Source organism: Lucilia cuprina, chromosome 2 (genome assembly GCF_022045245.1).
Source record: "Lucilia cuprina isolate Lc7/37 chromosome 2, ASM2204524v1, whole genome shotgun sequence".
NCBI lineage: Eukaryota > Metazoa > Arthropoda > Insecta > Diptera > Calliphoridae > Lucilia > Lucilia cuprina.
The window spans coordinates 56,295,031-56,301,658 of NC_060950.1; the positions used below are offsets into that span (position 1 = coordinate 56,295,031).

A 6,628-nucleotide genomic window follows, 5' to 3' on the forward strand; every position below is an offset into this window, starting at 1 on the left:
AAAATCTAGGGAAAGAGTATATTTTTCTAAAGATTGTACCACTACTAAGCTGAATGTAAAACTCATTTACACATTCATACCCACTGAATGTATAGCAATCAGAATCAGTTTATTATCCGATTTAGCGATAACCATATACAGGAGTTCGAAGTTTTTATAATATTTAAAATCACTTCCTGTCCAATGCCAACAAAATCACTTTTCTTTCACTTTGGTCCATAGCTGCCGTTGATAGGGTTCTAAGAATTTGTCTTAAACTTAAAGTTTGAGACAACTTGTAACGAGAAGATTTCTTCTATTTATTAGGACTGGAGTCTCCAACTTATAAATGTTGAAGAAATTATAAAAATGTGTATATTGAAAAATAAATTTGTTTCTAGTTTTCAACTTATCACAAGATTGCATGTTAGAATTCCATTTGTTGTAGATAGTACACTATCTGGAAAACAATGAAAGGAAAAGTTTTTATTTTAGGTTAAAAAAGAACATCAATAACTCGTTTAAAACTTGTTTAAGACAAACTGTATTTTTACTTTCAGTTTTCAGGTTTATTGATTTAGTTAGGATGTCTTCTGGTTTATATTCTGTTTGAGGTGAAATGGAAGAAAAAACATCAGAATAATATTTTTTTATATTTTTCAAATGGAAAAATTTTAAAATTTCATATGTTCTTATGAACATCTAAGAAGATAATTACATATTTTCTACTTAAGAAAACGACACAATAGTAAATATGTAGTTGGAAACGTGTAAAAAGCCAAATGCATAAACAAGTTTCTGTGCATAATAAATCGTTCATTCGTTTATCTTTTTTTGAACAAACCCTATGATTAGTTAAAACAATACTTCCTTAACAGTGAGTGCATGTTCCATGTAGATGAAATTGTTCTCACCCAACTGTGTAAAAGGAAATAAAATTGCAGTCAACAATGGAATGACAATTAAGACAAGTGTTGAGAAAGAAGTTATAATTAAAATAGTTTTCGAATGAAAAGTGTTTTTGGTTAATCCTTGGTGGACCCATAATATTTTGTAATGCATTTGAGTCAGTAACTCTAATAACCTAATAAACCAATTGAACCATATCAGCAGAACTAGAAGAAAACTCCCGCTGAGGGCCAGTTTATATGAAACTTTCAAAACGTAACAAAATGTTCTTTTCTTATTGGGAACTCTTAAATCTGTTCTTAATATATCATGAAAATTAGGTCGTCGTTGTAAGCTAAGAAAAGTAGCTCCCATTTCTTCTGTCAATGACCCGCCCTATCAGATCATAGACTGAATCTTTTGAGTAGCTACTCCTTGCATGATTTAGCATATCAATCAGATGTTGATATCCAAAATATGGAGTCTTATATTCATGCCACAAATTGATTTGTTCAGGAACCCATAGTACTTAGATCAAAATGTAATAATGCTTCGTCATCGTGAGGACGACCTGCTAATCTTACTCAAGAATTTTTTGTTTAACAACTTAACTAGCAGTTTACTTCCAGCTTGAAACCATAAAATTATATGTGAATTTCTGTTATTTTCGTATCAACAGGAACAATTAATCTGTTTTTGTACCCTACTATACCGCAATGTGGAGGGTATAATTCATTTACTTTATTTTAATAGAATTGTGATAATTTGGTTTACCAAATAGTATATTTCTTCTAATTAAGTCATCACAATAGCTATTAGAAATTAGAAAAAGCTCCTCATTATAAACTTTTCAATCAAGATGAGTACAATTGTTTCTCTCACAATTAAAAGTTGACAAAACTTTATGACATTTAAAAAATGTTTATGTAGAGTTGTAATTCGTTTGTATTTAAAGATGTCATTAAAATTTTAATTGATTATTATTAGAAAGAGTTCTAAAATTCAAATGTCTTTAAGAAATTTTTCATAAATCTTAGTTTTGGATGTCTGAAGTCAACAACAGCCACTTCCAGGTATGCGAACTAACAAAGTTTTACATTTATATTAAGAACGTCTGCGTTGCCAAACAGTTTCTGTTCTCATAAGGCTTAGTACGTAACTTTATCAGCATTTGTTTCCCATATTAAGTTTTTTTGGTCATCACCATTTTTGACTGATAATAACCGGAACCTGAGATGCGTCTGAATCCAGAATAAATTGAAAATCAAACATGGCTTTCACAATCAGAAATAATTGAATATATAAGTGATAACTTATTAATACTAAATTAGACTTAATCGATTTCAGAAAAAGGTTGATAATATGTACAACAAGATAAAGTCGTTAAGCCAAAATACTAAAACCACTTCCTGAGATGATAACAATTCTGGAATCAATGGTTTCATATAAAGAATCTAAAATTCGGTTTTAGAATAAAGAACCAGTGATCACAGTGAGTTTTAAGTGTTTTAGCTTGACTAAACAAACAATTACTCTCGTTGATCGTGATAGGAGAAGATCCTGCATCACAGATGAATCGAAATGGTTAAAAGTTCGAAAGATCAGTTCAAAGACCTGGTTTTAAAGTGATCATAGTAAAGTTTATGTGTTGTTTAGCTTGACTAAATAAACGATTATTAATGCTTATCATTATTTCAAAATGGTTAAACATTCCAAAGATCAAAGGATGTAGAAAATAGTAAATCCAAATTCGCATCCGATGAGATGACAAATTAGAGAAATTTTTAGAAATTAAAGAAATACTAACACTTTTAGAGCATCGTAATTAGAGCCTTGGAGAAGAAAACATATAAATTTTACCGGAATTAATGAATAACATGCGATAAGGTGAAAATCTTTGAATCAACTCAAAATAGTCTCAACTTAACGGTTTATCGCAACGCCTTATCAAATCTTTTTCTAATCTGTTTAAGGCTTAATTCTGTTCAAAGATGAGCATCAAATTTCCCAAGCAAAGTAAAGTATAAATTTTCAAGCAGAAACCTAATTATAAATCCTGCTACTCACATTTTCTTAAATTTTAATGTTTCGTCATCTACTTACATGCATTAGACACTTCACTCAACATGCATGCATCCAGTTATCTGCATGCGAATCTGCTAGTGAAACAAAACATATAATGACAACATTTAACATTCAAGTACCCGAAGAAAACTTGTTCCAATCTGCTGGAGTTGTTGTTCTCAGCTCTTTTGTTAAGGAGGTAAGACTGGGAATTTTTGCATAAATAGCTTCATGCAACATATAAACAAGTACTAAGTGTTAATTAGTATGTTCTTTTCCTCCTCCAACAAGAATGTCAATATATGGGTTATACTAAAAAATTTATTTAAGCCTGAGTCATATTTGTGGTATATTTTATTTCACAGCAAAAATTTTCATTAACAGCTAATGGCTTAAAATTCTAAAGTTTACTTGCATAGCACCCATTTTAAGTCGTTATTTTAACATGGTAATGTCATTGGAGATAAGTACTTACCACAATCGCTTACAAGTAATTATAAAAATCACTGAATGTAAATTATGTGAAAAAAACGCATACAACTTCTATGCCTCTACCAAGAGGCTAAAACTATTTATATGACACATTATTAATACAATGTTTTTAAGGTACTTTCATTGAAAAGTATGTTATTAGATAAGTGGTTACAAAATTTTATGCTGGGCTAACTTAAAATGGACAAATATTTTTATATCATTGAGATCGTGAGGTTATTTTACGTTGAGGGATGAAATGATGTCTTTGCATTATCAAGGGGCTTTAGAGAATACGTTTCAATAGCTGAAGAAAAGTGCACAATTAGCTTACAGATTGTAAAATACTTTTAGATTTGCTAGTTTAAAACTAGATAGAAGTATTTATACAGATTTCATGACAAAGAGTTCTCAATCCTATCATAGATGACCTTAAAATTGAAAAAAAACATTCTTAAATTTTCAGAAATTACTTTTGGACACAAATTGTTTGGATATGCGTGTTGCACTTTGATATAGAACTCATTACATGCAAACATATATAATAAATAACATGGAAGCATCGCAACATATTAAAATTCTATTTTAAACGTATTAAGCCCTTTTAAAGTAAATTTTACACTAAAAGCAAAATGAGTATAAAACCTTTTCTAGTTTTTCATATTTTTTAAAATCAGAAACGCAGATTTCTTATTGGAAAATTTATCGACTTTTAATAAATAAGTACATTAGGGTAATCCCAACTTAAATTTGAGTTTTTTTGATTCTGAGTTAACTTTTCTCAAAACATTTAGGTTTTCTTCAGTATTTGGTCCTTTTTTTAAATATTTTAATAAAATGCAATAATATCAAATTTCGATAAACTGAAAAATATTAAAAAATGAAATGAAAAAAACTGAGAAAATATGAGATTTTTAATATTTATAAATATTTCAATTAATTATGTTAAATAATTCCTTGAAAAATTTTTTTAAGTCTAAGAAATTTCAATATTTTTTATAAATTTGAATTAGTTTTCAAAATTGTGTCATGCCATTGAAATCGTCTCTTAAAGATTTTTCATATGATACTAAACTTGCATATGATTAATTTGCCAAAAATGAGAAAAATGTGATAAAACCTTAAAAAAGGACCATTTCATCGTTTGATTCAGCTCACCAAAAATTGAGGTAAATACAAATATTTTGAGCAATGGCATCTTAGAAAAACTTAATTTAATTTTTTGGCGAGTATATCGGCAACAACTATTTTTAAAAATAATTCATCTTAATATATTCAAATAATAGATAATTAAAAAGTCTGACCAGCGTTTTTTTTTCTACAACTTTTTTACAGTAATGATCAACAATAAAGCAGTATTCGATCGTATATTGATTATATCTTAAAGAGATGATCAAGTCGAAAATACCAAACAACTTGTACAACATGCTGATTTCCTAACACTATGAGATTACAACTAAATGTAAGCGAAATTAACAAAACTTATGTAAGCATATCAAATAAAACTATTTTTTACAATTCCAGTTTTCACAAAAGGACACCTTCAAAGATCATGTGTTTGTAATGTGTTGTTGTCACTCAAGGATGATTTCCAGGAACATAAGTTTGTAATTCAACTAATAATGGTTTGTATAAGGCTTCCCTGGATATTGGCTGCCACAGAAGGATGACTTCCAAGAATATAATTGAACTATAAAGGTTGTATAAAGATTCCGTGTGAATATCAACTAATTCGTTTAAAATAGAATGAATGCTGAAATAGCTTAAGAATGTGAAACTTATGATATTCAACAATAAAGTAAACATTTAGCAAATCCACTTAGAAAAAGAAAAACTTGTAAACGATTAAGTGTAATTCTGTATAATAAAAAAGTTTACATTAAAATTGAAAACCTTACAGTAAAATTAACTATGTACATAAAGAAATAATAATCCTTTCATTGAATACTTATAGCTGGTATTTAAATGTAAGTATGTAATCAGCAAACAAACAGGGCTAAACCTTTTTAAGGCATTATTTAAACATAAGTGATGTCATTGGGTGTAAGTACACAATCGCTTATAAGTAATTAGAATAATCAGTCAATGTAAATTGTGTGCAAAAAACATATTCATCTTTTTAATCTTTACGAAGAAGCTGACTAGTAGATTATAATGTATTTAAAAAACACATTATTAAAGTGCTTCTTTGTAATCAGAACGATATGTAGTAGTTATTAAAAAGTAAGTTAATAAGTAAGTATTTACAATAACAAGTGTTAAATATATATTTTTAAAGAAAGATTACACAGTCCGACACTCAAAATTAGACACAAACTGGATGATACGTCTGATGCTATTAATTTAAGGAAAATTCTACTCATCAAACAATGCCAAATTTAATGTCATGCTAACAAAAAAAGTTGTAAAATATTTTGTATTATTTTTGTTTATTCTGTCAGAATCAAAAGATGTATTAAAAAATCTTTCAAGTATTTTTTTGAAAAAATAATAAGTATTGAAAATTTTAATAGATTTTTAAGGATTTTAAAAGACATTTTTGACAGATTTTCATCCTAACAGTATAAAATAAAATAACACAAAATATTTCCCAACTCTTCCTGTTGGCTTGACACCAAATTTAACACTGTTTGATTAGTAAACGTATTTTAAAATATTTTTTGAAAAATGTACTGTTTAAAACTTTGAAATCCTTTTGAAAGGACACAGGTTCAAGACATGAAAAAAACTGAAAACGCAGATTTTTTCCCCTAAATTTAAAGCATCAGACGTATATCATCCAGCTCTTGTCTAACGTTTGTTTTTTTCTTTTTGCCGCACGGTGTTATTATTCAAATAAATAGAGTTAATTTAATTAAAATCATTTTGTGGGCATCATGACGTATGAGTAATATCGCGTATACTCAAAAGAGAAATATTATAATGGTGGATATTAGAATATATATACTTTATAGGGTCGGAAAATTATATTATAGAAATTACAAACGGAATGACAAACTTATATATACCCTTCTCACGAAGGTGAAGGGTATAATAATACAAAATATTTCCCAACTCTTCTTGTTGGATTGACACACAAGTTTAACATTGTTTGATTAGTAAACATATTTTAAAATATTTTTTGAAAAATGTAATATTTAAAACTATAAAGTCCTTTTGAAAGGACACAGGATCACGAAATGATAAACTGAAAACGCAGATTTTTTCCTTTAAATTTATAGCATCA

At 28.1% G+C, this 6,628-nt stretch overlaps 1 long non-coding RNA gene across 1 annotated transcript; it reads left to right on the forward strand.

The window, feature by feature from the left end:
- The first annotated feature begins 4,367 nt into the window (after window positions 1-4,367).
- On the forward strand, window positions 4,368-5,319 carry LOC124420402. Its single transcript, XR_006941186.1, has 3 exons — window positions 4,368-4,571; window positions 4,738-4,864; window positions 4,927-5,319. It is a non-coding gene; the product is annotated as an uncharacterized LOC124420402 (long non-coding RNA).
- The last annotated feature ends 1,309 nt before the right edge of the window (window positions 5,320-6,628 follow it).